This window comes from Bos grunniens, chromosome 29 (genome assembly GCF_055505025.1).
Source record: "Bos grunniens cultivar Pamir isolate PY7600 chromosome 29, Bosgru_T2T1.0, whole genome shotgun sequence".
NCBI classification, from domain to species: Eukaryota; Metazoa; Chordata; class Mammalia; order Artiodactyla; family Bovidae; genus Bos; species Bos grunniens.
This window is the reverse complement of record NC_141193.1, coordinates 43,243,212-43,255,469: the sequence shown is the minus strand read 5'-3', so window position 1 is coordinate 43,255,469 and position 12,258 is coordinate 43,243,212. Positions and strand designations below refer to the sequence as shown.

Sequence of the window (12,258 nt, the reverse complement as noted above, 5' to 3'; positions counted from 1 at the left end):
GGAACCTAGAATCACAGACCAATATTTACATGTCTTTTTGCAGTTTCAAAGCTTTCACACATATACTATCTCATATGATTCCCAAAGCATGTCGTGAGTAGTTAAGACAGAGTTATCACCTATTTATATAAGGAAACTGGGAGTCAAACTATAAGTTGCAGAGCAAAACAAAAACTCAGATCCAGTGCACTGCACCGTGCTGCCTCATCACATACAGATAATCAGCTTATTAAAAACTGGAAGTTCCTGTTCGTCTCTCATGGTCAGCCAATGTGTGATCAGGCCACCCAAGATGGTCATTCTTTTGCTTTTGGTATATCCCCTAATGGCTCAGTGCCCACTTCACCTACACCCTACTCACATGCCTATACACTTTACCACTAGTCACACAGCTAGTCTAAATATTAGAACTAGAATACCTCCACAATGATAGCTTATCAAAGGGACAGTGAGCGGGATGCCCTCTGCTAACTTCCCTGGTAACCTATGTGCCAATCAGACGCCTCTCCCCTATAACTGGTAACATCCCTGCCCCTTGGAGTGGGGGCTGCTGGCATGTCCTGCCCACCATCCGTAGCATGCGGTGGGCTGTCGCTCCAGGACCTTGCTTCAGACATATAAGATCCCCCCATCCATACCTCTGGGCTCTCCCCTTGGTCCTGAAGCTGGGCAGCTACAGGGACTGCCTGCCTGCAGGGTGCAGCCCAACAGTGAACAAGGATGCTTACGAAAAACCACAGTATCACCAGCACCCAAGCAGCACTGTCTCCTCCAGTGACCATTCCCCCCACCCCGCCGCAAAAGAAGAAGAGATCAAGATGGCAAAGAAGGACATTGGATGCTTGGGGCTGGTGCACTGGGACGGCCCGGAGGGATGGTGTGGGGAGGGAGGAGGGAGGGGGGTTCGGGATGGGGAACACGTGTATACCTGTGGCGGATTCATTTTGATATTTGGCAAAACTAATACAATTATGTAAAGTTTAAAAATAAAATAAAATTGGAAGAATAAAAAAAAAAAAAAAAAAAAAAGAAGGACATTGGAGCTCACTTTCCACCACGAACACATCAAAAACACAGCAACATGTAGAACTCTCACTGAAAACAAACAAGACTGGCAGAAAGACTCTCCTACACAAAGACTGTAAAAATCCACACAGAGTCAGCAAAGAAGGGAGGAGAAGTGATCAAGTCAGTACCTGTAATCCGAGGATGGGACACAGAAGATGAGAGAGATATCCTGGGCTGGGAGACCCTCCCTGGGGCATGAAGGATTCAAACCACATATTTGATACCCTGGCCCTGGGGTCCAACACCAGGAAGACAAGTGCCCTTACGTGGTTTGAAAACCAGTATTACTTACAAGACAGCTCAAAAAAATTGAGACTCCACTCATGAAGAACACGTGCACATACGTGCCTACTCCTGGGAACAAGGCAGAGGAAGCAAATGGAGACTTCCCAGGGCTCTGGTCAGTTTCTCAAGAGGGCCCCACTTTGTCAGGCCACACCCATGGCCTGCTCCAACATCTCTCGCTCTAGTGCTGCTTCCCCTCTGGGATGAAGCTGCCCCTTCCAGGAGGGGGGAGAATTCACACTGAGAGGAAATGGAACCAGCTCAGACCCAACCATCAGGGTTTCTGCTCCAGCACCTTAGGACCCAACCACATCCCAAACAGGGCAATAACGACCACTGAGTAGAGGAAAAGGTCTGGCTCACACTTGGCCCTGGACCTGACCCATCAATCTCCAGCCCCGTCTCCCACCAAGGCGACAGCTGCCAGCACGCCCAGGGTGAAGACATGACCTGTGCTCACTGCAGATCAAGCTCTCCAACCAAAGCCTGGCACATGCAGACCGCATACGGATGCTCCCACATAAGGACACGCGATAATGCCATTTGCAGCAACACGAATGGACCTAGAGATTATCATATTAAGTGAAGAAAGTCAGGCAGAGAAAGACATATATGATATCATTTCTATGTTGAATCTAAAAAAAAAAAAAGATGCAAATAAACTTATTTACAAAACAGAAACAGACCCACAGACTTTGAAAAGAAACTAACGGTTACCAAAGTTGAAAGACTGGGGGGAGAGATAAATCCACATATATACACTACTATGTATAACATAGATAATCAACAAAGACATACTACACAGGACAGAGAAGTCACTATTCCATAATAACCTACATAGGAAAAGAATCTGAGAAAGAATAGATACAAGTATATGTATAACTGAAGTACTTTACTAAACACCTGACACTGAAACAGTACTATAAGTCAACTATACTCCAATATAAAATAAAAGTTAAAAAAATTTTAATTTTTTTTAAAAATCGCATTGAAAAGAACAAAATATCTAGGAATAAACTTAACCATGAAGGTCAAAGACCTATACTCTGTAAACTATAAAACACTGACAAAGGAATGATACAGAATTGGAAAGCAATCCCATGTTCAAGAATTGGAAGAATTAATATTATTAAAATGACCACACTACTCAAAGCAATCTACAGATTTAATGTAATCCCTATCAAAATATCCATGACATTTTCCACAGAACTAGAACAAATAATCCTAAAATATACAGAACCACAAAGGTCCTGAATAGCCAAAGCAATTCTGAGAAAGAACAAAGCTGGAGGGAATCATCTCCCTAACTTCAAACTGTGCACTGCAAAGCTACCATAATCAAAGCAGTATGGTACTGGCACAAAACAGACACACAGCTCAACGGAACACGACAGAGAGCCCAAAAGTAAACCCACACTTCCAAGGACAATTCATCTACGACAAAAGCAGCAAGAATACGCAATGGGGAAAGGACAGTCTCTTCAGTAAACAAATGAAATTAGGATCTTTTCTCACATCACACACAAAAGTAAGCTCAAAGTGGATTAAACACCTACATGTGAGACAAGAAACCTTGAAACTCTTAGGAGAAAACATAGGCAGAACATTCTGACATAAACTGCAGCCATTTTGCGGGGGGGGGGGGCGGGGGGACGGGGCGCGGGTATATGTCTACTAAGGCAAAAGAAACAAAGGCAAATATAAAATAGGACATAATTAAATTTAAAAGCTTTTGCACAGGAAAGGAAACCACTGACAAAACAAAAAGACAATCCACTGTGTGGGAGAAAATAGCTGCAAATAATATGACCAATAAGAGGTTACTATCCAAAAGACATCATCTTTCTCCTGAAAGATGATGCTGTGAAAGTGCTGCACTCAATATGCCAGCAAATTTGGAAAACTCAGCAGTGGCCACAGGACTGGAAAAGGTCAGTTTTCATTCCAATCCCAAAGAAAGGCAAGGCCAAAGAATGCTCAAACTACCCCACAGCTGCACTCATCTCACACGCTAGTAAAGTAATGCTCAAAATTCTCCAAGCCAGGCTTCAGCAATACGTGAACCGTGAACTTCCTGATGTTCAAGCTGGTTTTAGAAAAGGCAGAGGAACCAGAGATCAAATTGCCAACATCCGCTGGATCATGGAAAAAGCAAGAGAGTTTCAGAAAAACATCTATTTCTGCTTTATTGACTATGCCAAAGCCTTTGACTGTGTGGATCACAATAAACTGTGGAAAATTCTGAAAGAGATGGGAATACCAGACCACCTGACCTGCCTCTTGAGAAATCTGTATGCAGGTCAGGGAGCAACAGTTAGAACTGGACATGGAACAACAGACTGGTTCCAAATAGGAAAAGGAGTACATCAAGGCTGTATATTGTCACCCTGCTTATTTAACTTATATGAGAGTACATCATGAGAAATGCTGGGCTGGAAGAAGCACAAGCTGGAATCAAGATTGCCAGGAGAAATGTCAATAACCTCAGATATGCAGATGACACCACCCTTATGGCAGAAAGTGAAGAGGAACTCAAAAGCCTCTTGATAAAGGTGAAAGAGGAGAGTGAAAAAGTTGGCTTAAAACTCAACATCCAGAAAACGAAGATCAAGGCATCCGGTCCCATCACTTCATGGGAAATAGATGGGGAAACAGTGGAAACAGTGTCAGACTTTATTTTTGGGGCTCCAAACTCACTACAGATGGTGACTGCAGCCATGAAATTAAAAGACACTTGCTCCTTGGAAGAAAAGTTATGACCAACCTAGATAGCATATTGAAAAGCAGAGACATCACTTTGCCAACAAAGGTACATCTAGTCAAGGCTATGGTTTTTCCTGTGGTCATGTATGGATGTGAGAGTTGGACTGTGAAGAAAGCTGAGTGCCAAAGAATTAATGCTTTTGAACTGTGGTGTTGGAGAAGACTCTTGAGAGTCCCTTGGACTGCAAGGAGATCCAGCCAGTCCTTTCTGAAGGAGATCAGCCCTGGGATTTCTTTGGAAGGAATGATGCTAAAGCTGAAACTCCAGTACTTTGGCCACCTCATGCGAAGAGTTGACTCATTGGAAAAAACTCTGATGCTGGGAGGGATTGGGGGCAAGAGGAGAAGGGGACGACAGAGGATGAGATGGCTGGATGGCATCACTGACTCAATGGACGTGAGTCTGAGTGAACTCCGGGAGTTGGTGATGGACAGGGAGGCCTGGCGTGCTGCGATTCATGGGGTCGCAAAGAGTCGGACACGACTGAGCGACTGAACTGAACTGTGACTGAACAGCTTGCCAACTGTGGATCTTGGAATTCCTCAGCCTCCGTAATGGTTGGGCCAATGCCTTATAATAAGTTACTCAGTTTGTCTGTCTGTCTATACATATATATATACTGCGTGTGTGTGCGTGCACACCACACACCTCTCATACATAACACAAACACTTTCACATACTCACACATACCTCCCCTTCAGGTTCTGTGTCTCTGGAGAACTCTAACAAATACACTGAACTTATACTGCTTCCAACACTTTTATTTTTAAGGTTAAAACTATTTTGAAGCTACAAAGGCCAAATTTAAATTCTAAAACAAAAAGACAAGGAACCTAGAATCACAGACCAATATTTACATGTCTTTTTGCAGTTTCAAAGCTTTCACACATATACTATCTCATATGATTCCCAAAGCATGTCGTGAGTAGTTAAGACAGAGTTATCACCTATTTATATAAGGAAACTGGGAGTCAAACTATAAGTTGCAGAGCAAAACAAAAACTCAGATCCAGTGCACTGCACCGTGCTGCCTCATCACATACAGATAATCAGCTTATTAAAAACTGGAAGTTCCTGTTCGTCTCTCATGGTCAGCCAATGTGTGATCAGGCCACCCAAGATGGTCATTCTTTTGCTTTTGGTATATCCCCTAATGGCTCAGTGCCCACTTCACCTACACCCTACTCACATGCCTATACACTTTACCACTAGTCACACAGCTAGTCTAAATATTAGAACTAGAATACCTCCACAATGATAGCTTATCAAAGGGACAGTGAGCGGGATGCCCTCTGCTAACTTCCCTGGTAACCTATGTGCCAATCAGACGCCTCTCCCCTATAACTGGTAACATCCCTGCCCCTTGGAGTGGGGGCTGCTGGCATGTCCTGCCCACCATCCGTAGCATGCGGTGGGCTGTCGCTCCAGGACCTTGCTTCAGACATATAAGATCCCCCCATCCATACCTCTGGGCTCTCCCCTTGGTCCTGAAGCTGGGCAGCTACAGGGACTGCCTGCCTGCAGGGTGCAGCCCAACAGTGAACAAGGATGCTTACGAAAAACCACAGTATCACCAGCACCCAAGCAGCACTGTCTCCTCCAGTGACCATTCCCCCCACCCCGCCGCAAAAGAAGAAGAGATCAAGATGGCAAAGAAGGACATTGGAGCTCACTTTCCACCACGAACACATCAAAAACACAGCAACATGTAGAACTCTCACTGAAAACAAACAAGACTGGCAGAAAGACTCTCCTACACAAAGACTGTAAAAATCCACACAGAGTCAGCAAAGAAGGGAGGAGAAGTGATCAAGTCAGTACCTGTAATCCGAGGATGGGACACAGAAGATGAGAGAGATATCCTGGGCTGGGAGACCCTCCCTGGGGCATGAAGGATTCAAACCACATATTTGATACCCTGGCCCTGGGGTCCAACACCAGGAAGACAAGTGCCCTTACGTGGTTTGAAAACCAGTATTACTTACAAGACAGCTCAAAAAAATTGAGACTCCACTCATGAAGAACACGTGCACATACGTGCCTACTCCTGGGAACAAGGCAGAGGAAGCAAATGGAGACTTCCCAGGGCTCTGGTCAGTTTCTCAAGAGGGCCCCACTTTGTCAGGCCACACCCATGGCCTGCTCCAACATCTCTTGCTCTAGTGCTGCTTCCCCTCTGGGATGAAGCTGCCCCTTCCAGGAGCGGGGAGAATTCACACTGAGAGGAAATGGAACCAGCTCAGACCCAACCATCAGGGTTTCTGCTCCAGCACCTTAGGACCCAACCACATCCCAAACAGGGCAATAACGACCACTGAGTAGAGGAAAAGGTCTGGCTCACACTTGGCCCTGGACCTGACCCATCAATCTCCAGCCCCGTCTCCCACCAAGGCGACAGCTGCCAGCACGCCCAGGGTGAAGACATGACCTGTGCTCACTGCAGATCAAGCTCTCCAACCAAAGCCTGGCACATGCAGACCGCATACGGATGCTCCCACATAAGGACACGCGATAATGCCATTTGCAGCAACACGAATGGACCTAGAGATTATCATATTAAGTGAAGAAAGTCAGGCAGAGAAAGACATATATGATATCATTTCTATGTTGAATCTAAAAAAAAAAAAAAGATGCAAATAAACTTATTTACAAAACAGAAACAGACCCACAGACTTTGAAAAGAAACTAACGGTTACCAAAGTTGAAAGACTGGGGGGAGAGATAAATCCACATATATACACTACTATGTATAACATAGATAATCAACAAAGACATACTACACAGGACAGAGAAGTCACTATTCCATAATAACCTACATAGGAAAAGAATCTGAGAAAGAATAGATACAAGTATATGTATAACTGAAGTACTTTACTAAACACCTGACACTGAAACAGTACTATAAGTCAACTATACTCCAATATAAAATAAAAGTTAAAAAAATTTTAATTTTTTTTAAAAATTGCATTGAAAAGAACAAAATATCTAGGAATAAACTTAACCATGAAGGTCAAAGACCTATACTCTGTAAACTATAAAACACTGACAAAGGAATGATACAGAATTGGAAAGCAATCCCATGTTCAAGAATTGGAAGAATTAATATTATTAAAATGACCACACTACTCAAAGCAATCTACAGATTTAATGTAATCCCTATCAAAATATCCATGACATTTTCCACAGAACTAGAACAAATAATCCTAAAATATACAGAACCACAAAGGTCCTGAATAGCCAAAGCAATTCTGAGAAAGAACAAAGCTGGAGGGAATCATCTCCCTAACTTCAAACTGTGCACTGCAAAGCTACCATAATCAAAGCAGTATGGTACTGGCACAAAACAGACACACAGCTCAACGGAACACGACAGAGAGCCCAAAAGTAAACCCACACTTCCAAGGACAATTCATCTACGACAAAAGCAGCAAGAATACGCAATGGGGAAAGGACAGTCTCTTCAGTAAACAAATGAAATTAGGATCTTTTCTCACATCACACACAAAAGTAAGCTCAAAGTGGATTAAACACCTACATGTGAGACAAGAAACCTTGAAACTCTTAGGAGAAAACATAGGCAGAACATTCTGACATAAACTGCAGCCATTTTGCGGGGGGGGGGGGGGGGGGGGGGACGGGGCGCGGGTATATGTCTACTAAGGCAAAAGAAACAAAGGCAAATATAAAATAGGACATAATTAAATTTAAAAGCTTTTGCACAGGAAAGGAAACCACTGACAAAACAAAAAGACAATCCACTGTGTGGGAGAAAATAGCTGCAAATAATATGACCAATAAGAGGTTACTATCCAAAAGACATCATCTTTCTCCTGAAAGATGATGCTGTGAAAGTGCTGCACTCAATATGCCAGCAAATTTGGAAAACTCAGCAGTGGCCACAGGACTGGAAAAGGTCAGTTTTCATTCCAATCCCAAAGAAAGGCAAGGCCAAAGAATGCTCAAACTACCCCACAGCTGCACTCATCTCACACGCTAGTAAAGTAATGCTCAAAATTCTCCAAGCCAGGCTTCAGCAATACGTGAACCGTGAACTTCCTGATGTTCAAGCTGGTTTTAGAAAAGGCAGAGGAACCAGAGATCAAATTGCCAACATCCGCTGGATCATGGAAAAAGCAAGAGAGTTTCAGAAAAACATCTATTTCTGCTTTATTGACTATGCCAAAGCCTTTGACTGTGTGGATCACAATAAACTGTGGAAAATTCTGAAAGAGATGGGAATACCAGACCACCTGACCTGCCTCTTGAGAAATTTGTATGCAGGTCAGGGAGCAACAGTTAGAACTGGACATGGAACAACAGACTGGTTCCAAATAGGAAAAGGAGTACATCAAGGCTGTATATTGTCACCCTGCTTATTTAACTTATATGAGAGTACATCATGAGAAATGCTGGGCTGGAAGAAGCACAAGCTGGAATCAAGATTGCCAGGAGAAATGTCAATAACCTCAGATATGCAGATGACACCACCCTTATGGCAGAAAGTGAAGAGGAACTCAAAAGCCTCTTGATAAAGGTGAAAGAGGAGAGTGAAAAAGTTGGCTTAAAACTCAACATCCAGAAAACGAAGATCAAGGCATCCGGTCCCATCACTTCATGGGAAATAGATGGGGAAACAGTGGAAACAGTGTCAGACTTTATTTTTGGGGCTCCAAACTCACTACAGATGGTGACTGCAGCCATGAAATTAAAAGACACTTGCTCCTTGGAAGAAAAGTTATGACCAACCTAGATAGCATATTGAAAAGCAGAGACATCACTTTGCCAACAAAGGTACATCTAGTCAAGGCTATGGTTTTTCCTGTGGTCATGTATGGATGTGAGAGTTGGACTGTGAAGAAAGCTGAGTGCCAAAGAATTAATGCTTTTGAACTGTGGTGTTGGAGAAGACTCTTGAGAGTCCCTTGGACTGCAAGGAGATCCAGCCAGTCCTTTCTGAAGGAGATCAGCCCTGGGATTTCTTTGGAAGGAATGATGCTAAAGCTGAAACTCCAGTACTTTGGCCACCTCATGCGAAGAGTTGACTCATTGGAAAAAACTCTGATGCTGGGAGGGATTGGGGGCAAGAGGAGAAGGGGACGACAGAGGATGAGATGGCTGGATGGCATCACTGACTCAATGGACGTGAGTCTGAGTGAACTCCGGGAGTTGGTGATGGACAGGGAGGCCTGGCGTGCTGCGATTCATGGGGTCGCAAAGAGTCGGACACGACTGAGCGACTGAACTGAACTGCGACTGAACAGCTTGCCAACTGTGGATCTTGGAATTCCTCAGCCTCCGTAATGGTTGGGCCAATGCCTTATAATAAGTTACTCAGTTTGTCTGTCTGTCTATACATATATATATACTGCGTGTGTGTGCGTGCACACCACACACCTCTCATACATAACACAAACACTTTCACATACTCACACATACCTCCCCTTCAGGTTCTGTGTCTCTGGAGAACTCTAACAAATACACTGAACTTATACTGCTTCCAACACTTTTATTTTTAAGGTTAAAACTATTTTGAAGCTACAAAGGCCAAATTTAAATTCTAAAACAAAAAGACAAGGAACCTAGAATCACAGACCAATATTTACATGTCTTTTTGCAGTTTCAAAGCTTTCACACATATACTATCTCATATGATTCCCAAAGCATGTCGTGAGTAGTTAAGACAGAGTTATCACCTATTTATATAAGGAAACTGGGAGTCAAACTATAAGTTGCAGAGCAAAACAAAAACTCAGATCCAGTGCACTGCACCGTGCTGCCTCATCACATACAGATAATCAGCTTATTAAAAACTGGAAGTTCCTGTTCGTCTCTCATGGTCAGCCAATGTGTGATCAGGCCACCCAAGATGGTCATTCTTTTGCTTTTGGTATATCCCCTAATGGCTCAGTGCCCACTTCACCTACACCCTACTCACATGCCTATACACTTTACCACTAGTCACACAGCTAGTCTAAATATTAGAACTAGAATACCTCCACAATGATAGCTTATCAAAGGGACAGTGAGCGGGATGCCCTCTGCTAACTTCCCTGGTAACCTATGTGCCAATCAGACGCCTCTCCCCTATAACTGGTAACATCCCTGCCCCTTGGAGTGGGGGCTGCTGGCATGTCCTGCCCACCATCCGTAGCATGCGGTGGGCTGTCGCTCCAGGACCTTGCTTCAGACATATAAGATCCCCCCATCCATACCTCTGGGCTCTCCCCTTGGTCCTGAAGCTGGGCAGCTACAGGGACTGCCTGCCTGCAGGGTGCAGCCCAACAGTGAACAAGGATGCTTACGAAAAACCACAGTATCACCAGCACCCAAGCAGCACTGTCTCCTCCAGTGACCATTCCCCCCACCCCGCCGCAAAAGAAGAAGAGATCAAGATGGCAAAGAAGGACATTGGAGCTCACTTTCCACCACGAACACATCAAAAACACAGCAACATGTAGAACTCTCACTGAAAACAAACAAGACTGGCAGAAAGACTCTCCTACACAAAGACTGTAAAAATCCACACAGAGTCAGCAAAGAAGGGAGGAGAAGTGATCAAGTCAGTACCTGTAATCCGAGGATGGGACACAGAAGATGAGAGAGATATCCTGGGCTGGGAGACCCTCCCTGGGGCATGAAGGATTCAAACCACATATTTGATACCCTGGCCCTGGGGTCCAACACCAGGAAGACAAGTGCCCTTACGTGGTTTGAAAACCAGTATTACTTACAAGACAGCTCAAAAAAATTGAGACTCCACTCATGAAGAACACGTGCACATACGTGCCTACTCCTGGGAACAAGGCAGAGGAAGCAAATGGAGACTTCCCAGGGCTCTGGTCAGTTTCTCAAGAGGGCCCCACTTTGTCAGGCCACACCCATGGCCTGCTCCAACATCTCTTGCTCTAGTGCTGCTTCCCCTCTGGGATGAAGCTGCCCCTTCCAGGAGCGGGGAGAATTCACACTGAGAGGAAATGGAACCAGCTCAGACCCAACCATCAGGGTTTCTGCTCCAGCACCTTAGGACCCAACCACATCCCAAACAGGGCAATAACGACCACTGAGTAGAGGAAAAGGTCTGGCTCACACTTGGCCCTGGACCTGACCCATCAATCTCCAGCCCCGTCTCCCACCAAGGCGACAGCTGCCAGCACGCCCAGGGTGAAGACATGACCTGTGCTCACTGCAGATCAAGCTCTCCAACCAAAGCCTGGCACATGCAGACCGCATACGGATGCTCCCACATAAGGACACGCGATAATGCCATTTGCAGCAACACGAATGGACCTAGAGATTATCATATTAAGTGAAGAAAGTCAGGCAGAGAAAGACATATATGATATCATTTCTATGTTGAATCTAAAAAAAAAAAAAAGATGCAAATAAACTTATTTACAAAACAGAAACAGACCCACAGACTTTGAAAAGAAACTAACGGTTACCAAAGTTGAAAGACTGGGGGGAGAGATAAATCCACATATATACACTACTATGTATAACATAGATAATCAACAAAGACATACTACACAGGACAGAGAAGTCACTATTCCATAATAACCTACATAGGAAAAGAATCTGAGAAAGAATAGATACAAGTATATGTATAACTGAAGTACTTTACTAAACACCTGACACTGAAACAGTACTATAAGTCAACTATACTCCAATATAAAATAAAAGTTAAAAAAATTTTAATTTTTTTTAAAAATCGCATTGAAAAGAACAAAATATCTAGGAATAAACTTAACCATGAAGGTCAAAGACCTATACTCTGTAAACTATAAAACACTGACAAAGGAATGATACAGAATTGGAAAGCAATCCCATGTTCAAGAATTGGAAGAATTAATATTATTAAAATGACCACACTACTCAAAGCAATCTACAGATTTAATGTAATCCCTATCAAAATATCCATGACATTTTCCACAGAACTAGAACAAATAATCCTAAAATATACAGAACCACAAAGGTCCTGAATAGCCAAAGCAATTCTGAGAAAGAACAAAGCTGGAGGGAATCATCTCCCTAACTTCAAACTGTGCACTGCAAAGCTACCATAATCAAAGCAGTATGGTACTGGCACAAAACAGACACACAGCTCAACGGAACACGACAGAGAGCCCAAAAGTAAACCCACA

The 12,258-nt window shown here is 43.8% G+C and overlaps 1 protein-coding gene across 2 annotated transcripts in view; it reads right to left on the bottom strand.

The window, feature by feature from the left end:
* The window catches only part of TMEM135 (transmembrane protein 135), a 308,335-nt gene that overhangs the window by 261,708 nt on the left and 34,369 nt on the right, over positions 1–12,258 (bottom strand). The window lies entirely within an intron of this gene.